This window comes from Capricornis sumatraensis, chromosome 18, assembly GCF_032405125.1.
Source record: "Capricornis sumatraensis isolate serow.1 chromosome 18, serow.2, whole genome shotgun sequence".
Lineage (NCBI taxonomy): Eukaryota > Metazoa > Chordata > Mammalia > Artiodactyla > Bovidae > Capricornis > Capricornis sumatraensis.
Genome location: NC_091086.1, coordinates 26741767 through 26756939, shown reverse-complemented (window position 1 = coordinate 26756939; position 15173 = coordinate 26741767). Strand labels below are relative to the sequence as shown.

General features: G+C 38.9%; 1 protein-coding gene across 2 annotated transcripts in view; it reads right to left on the bottom strand.

Moving 5' to 3' along the window:
• Window positions 1-15173, bottom strand: part of PDE4D (phosphodiesterase 4D) — a 972033-nt gene that overhangs the window by 437952 nt on the left and 518908 nt on the right. The window lies entirely within an intron of this gene.

The window sequence follows — 15173 nt, the reverse complement described above, 5'->3', positions numbered from 1 at the left end:
GGGAGACCCGGGTTCGATCCCTGGGTCAGGAAGATCCCCTGGAGAAGGAAACAGCAACCCACTCCAGTACTCTTGCCTGGAAAATTCCATGGACAGAGGAGCCTGGTCGGCCTCAGTCCATGGGGTCGCAAAGAGTTGGACACCACTGAGCAACTTCACTTTACTATTGCCTATCTAATGATTCTCCTTTTTGTACTTTTTTATTACAAAATGATAGTTGGTCATTTTAACAGGTGAAATGACACAGAGGTATATAAATAAAACCCTTATTTCTTTTCCTATGAGTTAATATTACTAATTTTCTGTACACTAATTCTGTCACTGCATTTACAGACATATACATACACACACAATATACATACACACTGACAAATACACAGGGCTTCTCCATCCTGTTTCTGTAAAGTGGGATTGTACTTTATAATATTTTTGTGCTTAAAAGAATTCATGGATTTTTTTTTCAGGCAATATGTAGAAATCTAGTATGTTCTTTTTAACAATTACATAAGGCTCCACAGAATGAATGCATTATTGTTTATTCAACCAATCGTCTAGTGGTAGACATATAATTTTGGGCTTCTATAAACAGTAAACACATTTGTCAATATAGTCTTAATGATTGGAGCTTTTATTTCTGAAAGTGGGTTCCTAGATCCCAAATTCTGTGCAGTTCTCCCTTTCTAGCCTATGGCAGTACACAGTCCTGAAAGTCACGTCAGAAAAGGTCTATTTCCCACACCCTTGAAAACACTCTCTCCTGACATTCAAGTCTGTTCCTTTAGAGCAGAAAAATAAGGTAGCCAGCACTCCAAACCGTCCAGTGATTGCATATGGTTCCTTGCAAAAATGAAACTGTTATTAGGGTTCCTATGAAGGAAAGGGCAGCCTACTTGAACTGAGATATACCAAGGAGAAGACTTGAGCCTCATCAACATGAGAGAACACACCAAAGTAGAGGAGAGGCAGCCAAGAATTTTTGCTTAATTTTTATAGTCAATGGGAGATAAAATACCAAGAGTTCCTTCCATGTTTCCAGTCCAGTCCTTGGTACACCTTCCTTAATAATATTTCAGAATCGGGGAAATATCATATAATTCTACAACATGGTGGTAGTGCCTAATGATTACCAACTGTGATGTACAACTTTGATGTATAACTGTGCATAATTTATAGTTTTCAAATTTAAGGGGCCCTTTGGACCTACTGTCCCATCTTAGGGTCCTAGGAACACATGTACAATATTTTATCTGTAAACTGATTTATGGGTCTTTGTCCAATACTAGAGAATAAGAACTGCATCATATAAGAATTTCCTAAAAGGGGCAGGAAAAAAAAAAAAAAACTGAAGATTAAGACATAAACCTCTATCAGATATATTCACTGCTAGGTAAAATTCCTTGATTTTCCTCACAGGGGCATTTTTGCTTGTACCTGGGCAATGATTTACCACAAGCTGACAGCATTTCCAGGGGATTACTTGTACTCAAATTGAGATGAGAAGGGATTACATTTAAAATCTAACCTGCCAAGAATTTAGAATCCCTGAGAACGATGGCCAATTAGCAGTGGTGGCCTTGAGGCAAAGTTAAACCTTCCTATCTTACACAATTCCCTTTCTCAGAGGCTGGGCAGAAGCAGTTGGTGACTCTACCTTAGGGAAAATGCTAACACAAGGGAGAACTTAATGTTCACGTTATCAGGTTCACAGCGAGATAGGGCTCAGATCTCACTAAGGAATGATCACTAGAAAGGCAGGAAAATCCAGCACAAATCTCACTCGTCAACCCCATGATTCTAAAACAAGGGCAGAAATCACATTAGGGTATCAAGAACACCAATTTTTTGGTATATTAGAGGTCCAATGCTGGTCATGTCCTTAACAGCAATTAAAAGCAATGGCTAGTAAGTAACAGTTTGAGGCCACAGGACTTCCCTTCCAAAAATTCCAATATTTATCAAAGAAGATTCTTTCAGCCAAAAGCTCTACCCTGGCATCATGGGTTTGGCAAATTGGAAAGCTGAAGGAATTCTTTCAGGATACCAGGAAATCATCTGTTCGTGACCTTATCAAAGCCCAGAATCAGCAGAACCATTTTTCCTTACTTGTGGTCTGGGAGGACTTCCTCCTACCCGCTGTGTTCTCCGTCACACCCAGACCAGCAAGCAGTGCCGCTGGTGTTCATATCCACCTTCAGCTGTCAAAGCTTTTCTCACTTTCTGACCTACGCATTTCCCAGCAAATGGATCCAATCCAGTGGCATCAAACAGTCACGACATGCTAATAAATTCTCACATCTCCTTCCAGAGTCCGTACCTTTCTGCCATTACATTCACCAGCTCACAAGAAAATTCCATTTCGAAGTCCCACAACTGCTTCATTCCAGCATGTAATTCACATCAATTCTCTTTCCCTATCTCCCCAAACATTTCTCTTCCTGTGTTCTCTCGCTCTCTTGCCATGCAGCCACCCACCTGACAGTCATTTCTAACCAGGCCACAAATCCTAAAGACATGAATAAATTGAATAATATATTACATTAAATAGCCTGTTATTACACTATAATAATGTTCTATTTTTATAACAATATTACATTAGCAATGATAGTAATAAGAGCAGATGATTTCTATGCACTAGACACTATAATCAGCTCTTTTAGTCTTCATAAAATAATTGAGTTCAGCACTGTCATTATAACCCTTTTGTAGATGAGAAAAGCAAGGCACAGGGAGATTGAGGTACCTCCCCAGGTCAGAGTCTTAAGAGTGAAATCAGAGTTAGGAACCAGTTAATCTGGCTCCAAAAAGCAGACTATGCTATTCCTCTTGGCAGATTGTATTTACCTGAAATTAATTAATTAATTTTTTTTTCATATTTTGCCTAGAGTTAATATCTCCAGTCTTTTTCTTCTTAATTCCATTCTTCACTTGAATATCATGTGGATCATTTTTAAATGGGAATCTGAACATGTGACTATTTTGCTTATTATCATTCAATGACTCTACATTTCTTTAGTGATAAAGCTCAACATGTAAGATCCAAAGCTCAGCACAGAGATCCCTTCTGACCTTGCTCTGATGTCCACTCCTGTATCTGTCATGGATAACCCTGGTAGTATCCTGGGAAGTCCGGCTCTTTCACAACACTGGAACTTCAAGATGAAAAGTCCTCTGATCAGCGTACTTTTCTCTCCCTTCTCCAGCTGGCTGGCACCTTTTAAGTGTTATCTCTTCCAAAATACGTTCTCCATTCCTCAGCTTTATTGAGATGCCTCTCATATGTTTTTTCCCAGCCACATATGACTCCAACTCACTGTTTCACAGCTCTTCATGCATTTATAACTCTCCCAGTGGCACAAGCGTTTCTGGACGGCAGGCATTCTGCCTTATTTCACTTGCAACTCTAGCACCTAAACCACGCTTGCTTGTTAAATAAAGCAGCTGAAATTATAAAGGCTCTGGATGTCCCAAAGACTCACTTAACTCTCTCCTAAATCCCTCATTCTCAGCGACTCTTCCAGAATAATTATTAACTACTGAAATACATTCGAAGTAGTCAAACTATTCACTGCATTCTACCAAACACAAACAGTTCACAAAGAACAACCACCAATGTGAATGCGAAGTCTCTTCTCAGGGAATGAGGAATGTTCACGGGTTTTAGCTGGGGATGTCAGAGATGTGTGTGTCTCGGCAGACAATTTCAGTTCAAGAATTAAATTATCAAAGTAGTTGTCCAACTACCTGATTAATCACAGGTTATGCCTTTATTTAATCATGTTCTATGCTTTGAGAACACAACTGGCATATTTCAAGTTCGTCAATTAATCATTCTTCTATAATAATCTAAGGTAATAATCTAATATATGCTATGATAATCTTCTTCTGTAACTCCACATAGTATACTGCATATAGTCTTGGACAAAATGGTTTCAAATTGAAGGAAATACTGCAAGTCCGTATGTAGATTTATCATGAAGGACATCACAGTGTTTCCCAAATTAATAAAAGGATGTAAATTTCCTTAATGTCCAAATGTTTGGGAAAAAATGGAATATCCATTCAATACAAATATTTATGAATTCAATCAAATGACTATGTTGAAAAACAGACTACACTAAGATGTACTCACTGGCATCTTAATCACATAACACAGACAAACACATGAATTCCACAGCCATATGCATTTGGGAAATTCTCCGTTACACAGATGTTTCTGGAGGAGCAGGAGTAATCAGCTTTTATTAGGCTAATGTTTGTTCCAATTTGTGAATAAGAAATGGATAGACTATGTGGCACCCTCCGTGGGGACCTATGTGACACTGTGGGAATTAGGCATCTGAAATAACATCTAATGGCATGGAGATAAATTCATAAAATATGAACAGTCAAAAACTAGGTTATAAAACAGTATAACAGTATGATATTGTTTTCAACAAACAAAAAAAAATATACTCATATATTGAAAACAAGAGAATAAAAACAATACACATCAGAATATAAATAAATATATATATATACACACACAGATGGGAAGAAACAGATGATTTTAATTTTCTGCTTTTCTCCTACCTATATTATCTAAACATTCTAGAATGCCTCGTGTTACTATTTTAATAAGACAAGTGAAATTTTACTAAGATTCCAAAATCTGGATTCCATCAACTAAAAAGAGAATTTATTGATTGAGATGAATCAGCAAATTACATTAGCAGAAAATAATAGAAACATTGATTTTTTCTTTTTTTTGCACTTGGTGTTTATACCATCTTTGGCATGTATTCAGATACAGTTGTTAAGACTAGCAAAAACTTGCTCAGACTTGAGTAGTGAACAAAAAGAAAATAGTTCCTATAGCTAAGGGAGACCCTAAAATCTGGGTATCTTTTGGGACCGAAGCTGAGAGTCACAGATCAAAGAACTGTTTTTAAAAAATTATGCAATCAGGGGGCCTTATTTATTAGGGAATATATTCAATAAAAATGAATCTGCAAGCTTTAGCAGTGTTAGAATTTTGAAAATATACTAAAATGAAGGGGGCTAATAGTATTGTTATAGATGCAAATAAAATGTGTAGTGGTCATTTTTAGGCTGGAAAAAATTGAAATAATTTATAATAACAAAAGCCCTGTGTATTTCAAATCTAGATAACTTGTTTCAGTGAGTCACATGAAAAAAAAAAATCCTTAAAGAATGATTTACAAAATAAAATGCAGTGAAAAAAGAAGAGTCAGTTGTTTCCTTAAGGAGCTGCATTTCTGGACTTCCCTGGGGGTCCAGAGGTTAAGAGTCCAGGGGCAATGCAGGGGGTGTGGCTTCAATCCCTGGCTGGGGAGCTGAGGTCCCGCCCATCTCACGGCCAGAAAACCAAAACATAAAATGAAGCAATACCATAACATATTCAATAAAGACTTATAAAATGATCCACATCGAACAAATCTTAGGAAAAAATGAAAAAGCTACAACTCCCCCTGACCTGACTGATATTCACAAACAACTTTCTGATCTAGAATCTGACTTCTTGACTAGAGTTACCTAGGAAAGGTATCATGTGGAACTGGTGTTCGATCAGTCACACCTTTCATTATAAGAGGCAGTGTTAACATTTTGACTCACAAATTAGCCTCTTGGGAATATTATTAACTTGACTCAAGTCTGCAGATTGTGAAAACTGGTGAGACTTAATGGCATACCTTTTAAAACCTGAAAAATCATGAAATCCCATAAATCAGTCAGCCTCATCAGCAGGCCTCACTTTATAGCAAGGATAACTTTTCTTAATCAATCAACTGCTTCATTTTATAAGGCAAGTTTGGAATAAATGAACCAGAGCTTTTCACCTTCATAGACAAGTTGTATTCATCTAACAGTGTCCCATTGGGAAGAATGTCTGTAAAATTTTATATCTGTTAACTGTCACCTCCTCAAAAATCCCAGCAGAAACCTGCAAATCACACAAAGTTAACTAAACATACTGCAGTAAGGGAGAAGACCCCTCGGACAGGGTCTTTTTTTTTTTTTAAATTAAGACTTTTAAAAAAGATTTTTGATATGAACCATTTTTTAAAGTCTTTATTGGATTTATTACAACATTGTTTCTCTTTTATTTTATTTATTTATTTATTTTTGGCTATGAGGAATGTGGGATCTTTGCTCCTGACCAGGGATTGAACCAGCATCCCCTCTATTGGAAGGCAATCTTAACCACTGGACTGTCTGTGAACTCCCTTGGACAGGGTCTTAAGAGTACCTTATCAGAAGAAGCTAGGGAAGCAAGCAGCTAAGTTATTTTTTGTTCATTCTCTTTTTTTTTTTGTTTAACACAGGGATGGGAAAGTAGCTCAATCCCACTATCATTTAACAGGGGCAGGAAATTCTGTTGGTTTCAGTTTCACACCTAACAAAGGCCCTTGACTACTGATAATCTTATCTCAACGAACCTATTATATACGTAAAGCTTAAAGCAGCAATAAAATCAACTGAACAAAGTGATGCTCATTCACTGAAGTCTCAGGTGGGCCCACACAATTTATACCTCCAAGCTCTTTATAAACTGTTTGAATGTTAAACAGAGTGACATTTTGCTTTAGAATGTATGAAAATGGAAACAAATGAGTTTAATAAACATAATGGGCTCTGACAACATGACTTCTGCAACAGATGCCCTATACTACTTCCTACACTTTCGTCCTTAAAGAGCATCATTTGCTTGCCAAGATACAAACTGTTGCCAATATTCAGCTGCAGAATTTCCAACAGTAAGAAGCAGTGGAAAGAATTAAAACAGTTTAGTGCTTAATTTCCAAATAATCAAATGTCTTCTATCATTACAAAATGGAAGATGAAAAACAAGACTGCTCCAAGTTCTTACTCTGTCAACTAGTTCGTCAAGCAAAGAGGAGGTGTCTTTGGCAAAGCCTGTTCTATATTTGGTAGCTGGATGATTTTTTTTAAAAAATATCTCAACTTGTTCCTCTACCTCAGCTAGCTAGCCAGCCAGCATGAGTTGAACACTTACTATATATATACAAAAGAAATAAATGCTATAAATCTTATCTAGGAAAAGAAGTCATAAATCCATCTGATGTCCAATTCATGCATCATGGAAGGACTCACTTCAAACGACCATACTGTGAGATAGAAATAAAAAGTTGACACATTAGTGATCCTATTTGAAACCTGTGGTTGACTAACATTACATTGAGTTTATATTCTACTTATGCCATCACTTACTTCCCTATATTAATTAAGTTGTTAATGTTCTCTCTCAAGTGGATTACAAACCACGAGGTGGGCAGATACATACACATTCATCTTTGATTTATCCACAATGCCTAGTACATTGGTCTATGTATTGTAGGTGCTCAGAAAAGAGTTGTTAAAAAAAGGACTTGAATTTATATTTCATAGTCATTAACTTTTAAAACTAGCTATTGTCTCTGTATGATTATTAAATAGTGCCTCCTTTTACTCTCAAAAGTATCATTGTTTGGACTGTAAGTCACCTGGCTATCATTTCACCCTGGAACTGCAAATATACAAGGCTGGCTTAGCCACTAGCGTGAAAACAATTCAAAGGCAAAGACTGAGTCTTATCCATAACTGCCTCCCCAAATCTGTCACAGTACCTCCACTTCTTTAGGGTCTACCCTGATGACCCAAGAAACAGTAACAGGTAATAGAGAAACTCAGATTTAATCACTCCGAATAAATCCCAGAGGAAAGAAAATGGAAAAGAGGGACCGACAAAGAATTAGGGAAGTAAAAGTATTGACCTGGATGTTCTCCTAAATTTAGATGACACGAAAGTTATGCCCCTGACCTCAAATCCATATAGCAGTGAAATATCTTTCCTATTGTCAGATGCCTCTAGATTTCTGGGTTCATACAGCAAAATTCGAGAGTTATTTGTAATTAAGGGAAAGATCAAGAATGAGGATGCTGGTTATGGAGCCAAGTGACTTTGGTTTACAGTCCCATGCAGCCAAAAATGGCTTAGTAACCCTAGAGGATTGATGATACCGTTCTAGTATCAGTTTCCAGGACACTAAAGCTTTAATCATTCATTCAACAAGTGTTTGTCAAGTTGCTATTCTAGGTGTTGGGAATCCGGCAGGAAACGAAACAGACAAGTAAGTGTGCCTGCTTCCCTGGAACTGACCTTCCAGTAGAGGTAGGGAGATGATCATATAATGAAGAGAAATGTGTAAGAGCGGTGATACGTGACAGAAACAATAACACAGCAAGGAAAGAATACAAGGAGGTCAGGCATGGGGTAAGGAGGGGGCTCCTCGCTGCCCTGGAGCCCTTGGTGGCAGACTTTAGGAGATGTGAGAGGTGGAAGGGCTAGTTTCCCTGCTGTAACTGACTCCTGTGGAGATAAAGGGAAAGGCTCCAATGCAGCTAACATGATATAGAACATAATTGTTACTAAGATTCTGCAAGTCCCTAAACTGAAACATTTCTTTTAATTAATGGAAGAGATCCATGTGCTTTTTTGTCCTGACTTGTTCCTTTGTTGATGGACTATTTGCTATTGTTAGTCACTGACAATATAAGCAACTGTGATTTAGCAACTGCTTAACATTTTCCTGTTAAGTGTGATGAATTAATCCCAAATCCAGGTAACACAGGATAAAAGGCCATTACAGAAAACACAAAGCGATAATAAATTAAGAGCAAATCAGTTAGGAGCAGCACAGGCCCCTGTTAACTACCTTAATTACTGATATTTAGCAACAGAAGCTGGTGCCAAAATATGAAACACAGTCACCTCCCCTTTACTTATTCCCTTGAGACAAATATTCAGTTACAAAGTCATGGATTAGTCACTACCAATAACAATTATGGCTAGTATCTCCTGAGTATTTGATCAAGGAGTCTATAAAAGGCACTGTGCTAAGAACTTTTTATGTAATAAGTTCCTGTAATTGGAAGACTTATTAGGAGTAATTGAAAATGTATTTTTCTCCTAATGCATGAACACTCTCCAAGGAGAAGCAAGTACCTGGTTCTGCTCAGGCCCCTCCTGGGATGAGAACCATCTGGCTTCACCAGGCAGCATCTCTGCTTTCAGCATATCCAAATATTGTAAAGTTCTCTGTATCAAACTAAAGTTGACCTTTCAACTTATACAATCTCTTGATCCTAGACTGGAAGTCATTCAAAATCAAGCATCATTCTTTTCTATTATGACAACCCTGTGAAGATCCACAGACAGCTTTCATCTCCCCCTCGTCTTTTCTAGGCTACATAATTTCAGTTTGATTGTTCTCAATATGTCACAGTTTCTAGATCCTTCACCATCCTGGCAACAGACTTCTGAACTTATTCCTGTTTGTTGATTCCTCTTCAACCTGTATCCAAAATTAAACCAAGATTCCAGGTATGACCTAACTATTATGGGGCAGAGACAGACAATCATTTGCATTTCTCTGTCCACTACACAAATTTTAATTTGAAAAGCTACCTGCACTTCAAAGCTCATAGCAGTACTATTCACAAGAGCCAAGTCATGGAAGCAGCCTAAATGTCCAGACAGATGAATGGATAAAGAAAATGTGGTACGTATATACAATGGAATACTCAGTTCAGTCGTTCAGTCGTTCAGTCGCTCAGTCGTGTCCGACTCTTAGCTACTCCATGGACTGCAGCACGCCAGGCTCCCCTGTCCATCACCAACTCCTGAAGGATAGCTTTCCCTATTCACCACCAGTATCCCGAATGGAATATTACTCAGACTTTAAAATGAATGAAATAATGCTATTTGCAGCAACATGGGTAGACCTGGAGATTATCATACTAAGTGAAGGAAGTTAAACATAGAAAGGCAAACACAGCTTGATACCACTTTTATGTGTAATCTAAAAAATGATATAAATGAACTTATTTATTAAACAGAAATAGACGCATAGACAGAAAACAAACTTATGGTTACAAAAAGGAAAAGGTGAGTGAGGGATAAATTAGGAGTTTGGGATTAAGAGATACACATTACTATATATAAAACAAACAACAGCACAGAGAACTATATTCAGTGTCCTGTATAACCTATTATATGTAAGAATCAGAAAAAGTATACGCACACACACATATGCATACAATATGTGTGCAAGTGTGCTCAGCTGCATCCAATCTTTGCAATCCCATGGACTACCCCGCCAGAATCCTCCGTCCATGGAATTTTCCTGGCAAAGAATACGGGAGTGGGTTGCCATTTCCTAGATTCATCAGCCCTAGGGATGATCCAGGGGATCTTTCCAACCCAGGGACTGAACCCACATATGTCTCCTGCATTGTCAGGCAGATTCTTTACCACTGCACCACCTGGGAAGCCCATACGTGTGTGTGCGTGCGTGTATAACTGAATCACTCTGCGGTATGTCTTAATACATTGAAAATCAACTATAACTTCAATAAAAAATTAAAATAAAAAATAAATACATGAATGAAGCTTAAGACAGAAATCGCCTCATACTCTTAATCCATGTCCTAGGAGTCCATAATCCAATTCAGATTAACTACAAATTTAAAATTGTAGTCATGTTTATTAGCAAACTGTTGATCCTGACTGTATTCCAGTTTGTTCCCTGTTGCTTTCAAGGCCATTTTTCTATATATTTGATGGGATGAATAATATTCTATTCCTTATTCAGTATTCTTTATTCCTTATTCTTCATTTATGATGTTCAACTAGCAAAGAAAAAATCTATTTAAGGGCCTCTTTGATGGCTCAGTGGTAAAGAATCCACCCACCAAAGCAGGAGACATGGGTTCCATCCCTGATCTGGGAAGATCCCACATTCCTCAAAGTAACCACACCTGTGTGCCACAGCTATTGAGCCTGTACTCCGGAGCTAGGAAGCCACAACTAGTGAGCCCACCTGTGACAGCTACTGAAGCCCACGTGCCCTAGAACCTGTGCTCCAGAACAAGAGAAGCCACCACAACAAGAAACCGCCACACCACCGTCAGAGAGCAGCCCCCGAGAGCCGCAATCAGAGAAAAGCCGGTGCAGCAACCAGGCCCCCGCGCAGCCAAAAATAAACAAAATTATTTTTAAAATATATATTTAATTGCATTTTCATCCAGCCCATACATCCATTATTTCTACAAGTTTACCACAAGAGATCTTTTCATAAGCCTTACCAAGATAAAAATACACTGTTTTCACAGCACTTTCCTGATTTACCAGACAAGTGATAGTGAAGTTATGACTAATACTGTGTTGATTGGCAAATGCAAATAATGATGGGCTTTGGGTCTAGATATTTTTCTCAATCAGACTGAAAGCTCTGTGAGAGCAGAGCAAAAGGCAGCATCTTAAAAAATCATTCACATATTAACATTGAAGTATAAAAAAACAATTTCACAGAGACCGAGGCAGTGTGAAGGCAATGAATGGCACCCCACTCCAGTACTCTTGCCTGGAGAATCCCAGGGACAGAGGAGCCTGGTGGGCTGCAGTCCATGGGGTCGCAAAAAGTCGGACACGACTGAACGACTTCACTTTCACTTTTCACTTTCATGCATTGGAGAAGGAAATGGCAACCCACTCCAGTGTTCTTGCCTGGAGAATCCCGGGGATGGGGGAGCCTAGTGGGCTGCCGTCTATGGGGTCGCACAGAGTTGGACACAACTGAAGCGACTTAGCATCAGCAGCAGCAGCAAGGCAGTGTAACTTGTGGGGAACACCAAATAGTGAATGCATACGGGGAGTACGGGGAATGAAAACATGGTTTGCCAATTGCAAGTAAACAAAACAGATAATCTAGTAACAAAGCATCAAGATAACAGCTCAGGACAAAAGAAAGAAGGTCAAACGGGATGACAGAAAGGGTTGCGATATCAGGGCCTTTGAATTCAGTCTGCCTTTTAAAGACTCCTTGATCAAATGAGACACCTCATTCAGCTTGAAGAGTGACGCTTGGAGAACTTTCATAGGAAAATATACTGAGACTAAGAATGCTTAAATAAATTGGTACCATTTTGCTTTGAGACGAAAAGACAAGGGTGATTTTATGACATGACTCGTAGACCTTTTGCAAAGAATAACGATGTCTACTGCATTCCATCCTCTCTCAGGAGGCAACACGTGGTTTTAAAGAGAAGCAGAGGGAATTGAATGAAGCAACACCGAAAGGTTATCTGACAATAGATGGCTATTAAGCTCTGGGAATTTGTTGGAAGACTTTTGAAAATGTCCTCAGGGGCCCTTCCATCCACAGTCTATTGTCGCCAAGGTTCACATTTGAAGAACTCAAGCTAAGGATAGACAGCTTATACACCTGAAAATTATGTGTCAGGAAAAGAAATCACTGACCCAAACCATCCTGAACATGTGCTACCAGAAGCAACGACACTTTTTTTTTTTTTCTTATAGCCTTCCCCCTATTTTATAGCATTAAAAATCAATCATTTACTGATCAGTCAGAATGGGAAACTTTGAGACACTCTAAAGGAGAAACACGTGGTCCCTACCCTCATAAAGCTTACAACGTTTTGGGGGAAAAAGAAGACTCAAACACATGCATAAATTTGCAGTCAGTACAAGACAGTCCATGCTGAGACTCAAGCATGAAATGTTGTGAGAGCTCAGGGGGAAAAAAGAAAATCAATATTCACCCAGAAGTACATTCATTCAGTTTACATAGCAACTCGTGCCCTCTGTCATTTACACAGACTACAGAATCCCTGGCTAAAACTGACTGCACAGTCTCTAAAATATGCATATGACAATCTTATGAGTTCTCCTACAAAGTTACACCAAACAGGAGATAAAGACAGCAAATACTAATCCCAAGTGCTTATCTATTGTTACCTTCAAAGATGGCATGTTTGTATTTTTTTTCATAAAAGAAATGACAGAATTCTTGAAATGCCTGTTTCATTTAGGAAAAATCATGTACTTAGCTGTTCTTCCCCATGGGAAGAAATCAGTAGTGTTATTATTTGGAGAAAGAAAGGCTAGGTCACCTCAATTATGTGAAGAGGAAAACCTAGGTCATCTGAACTACCAGTGCTATTGCTGTAATGAATGACAGAACGCAGTATCTAGAATTCATTTAACATGTGATTCTTTTCCTATCATGAACAATGTTAGTCCCCAAGAGAACAGATGGTACACATTTTAAATTATTCAATGAAGTGTGCTTTTTAAACCACAAATGTGTACTAGCAGAGTGAATACATCTGGCATTTAACCCTTGCTTATGTTTTTGCTCTGATATGTTTCTAATAGATAACCACAGTCGACTGAGAAGTACCCCTTTATTTCAGCTGTCATTCTGGACACAAAGATAACAGAAAACAGTTAAAGGGGGAAAAAACCCCAGGATTTGGCCCAAGGAGGCAAGAAGGCAAAATAAGGAAAGTAAAAGAGAGCAAGAGAGAAAAAAGGAAATATGCATGATTTCTTGGGTGATACAAGGGTAATACTGAAGATGCAATCTTTAGCAAGTTACTAGGAACTAAGCTGCTGCTGCTGCTAAGTCGCTTCGGTCGTGTCCGACTCTGAGACAGCAGCCCACCAGGCTCCCCCATCCCTGGGATTGTCCAGGCAAGAACACTGGAGAGGGTTGCCGTTTCCTTCTCCAATGCATGAAAGTGAAAAGTGAAAGCGAAGTCACTCAGTCGTGTCCGACTCTTCGCGACCCCATGGACCGCAGCCCATCAGGCTCCTCCGTCCATGGGATTTTCCAGGCAAGAGTACTGGAGTGGGGTGCCATCACCTTCTCCAAGGAACTAAGCTAGTTGAGATCAAGTAAGAAAGCATATGGGCTTCCCAGGTGGCGCAGTGGTAAAGAATCTGTCTGCCAATGCAGGAGATACGGGTTCGATCCCTTGGTTGGGAAGATTCCCTGGAGAAGAAAATGGCAACCTGGTCCAGTATTCTTGCCTAAAAAGTTTCATGGACAGAGGAGCCTGGTGGGGAGTCCATGGGGGGTCTCAAAGAGTCAGACATGACTGAGCAACTGAGCACACGTACAAGTAAGTATCTAAATCCAAACTCTAGTATCTTGCTTTCATGACACCTTCTCAGGTTTCATAGAGAACATACTCCAAGTGACCTGCATGCTTTAAAGGATCACAACACCTGGAGTACTTTGTCTTTTCATCCGGGGCCATTTACCCTTAGAACATGGTGAGAAAAAGAAAACAGCTCCAACACTTTGGTCACCTAATGTGAAGAACTGAATCACTGGAAAAGACCCTGATACTGGGAAAGACTGAAGGCAGGAGAAGGGGATGAAAGAGGATGAGAGGGTTGGATGACATCACTGACTCAATGGATATGAGTCTGAGCAATCTCTGGGAGATAGTAAAGAACTGGGAAGCTTGGTGTGCTGCAGTCCATGGGGTCACAAAGAGTCAAACACAACACAGTGACTGAATAACAACAACGTAAGAGAATCAAAGGGAACACTATTGTAGGAAAGAGATGCAGGACGGAGTAGGTGACTTGGTCATCCTTGGACCACACATGGCTACTAGGCCTGAGTTTGACCAATACACTATTACTTTTTTTCCTTTGATCCACCATTTAAAGCATACATGAAATGTCACATTAAAGTTGAGCTTTGGGCTTCTTTTGAAAATGTATAAGGCCTATGACATGGAAGCTCTCTTCCTAGATGGTGAATTAAACTGAAGCAGAGTATCAGCTACATCCTCTGGATGGGGCAGGCATTCTTCGGTTTGACACAATCACTACCCAAGATATCTAGTTCAGATACATTTCCCATATTTGACCTTAAGACGTTTTAAGTGAAACTTCAAGTGGAGAAAGGAGTAAATCTGTTATCACCTGGTCAAATTTTAATCAAAACATTAACTCTTGGCTAGAGTAAGCTCTGGCCTTCCTAGTACAAATATCAATTCCAGGAATATTTTCAACTCTTTACAAAGCTTCACAGGAGTTCCAGAATTGCCTCATTAGTATGTATCAGCAACTTACTACAAAATTGTGAAAAACATGCTTTCATTTATCAATACAGACTTACATTTAAAGCAAGATTAAAAACTAGAACCAATTTTTCTGAAAGAAGAAGCATTCAATATCAAATTTGGAAACACTTTCCCAATGGGAATGACATGTATTGGTGTTCTGGTTTATGGTGGCATGTCTGAGGTTTCTAATGACTTTGTTCTCAATATTTATATGCCATTAAATTGCA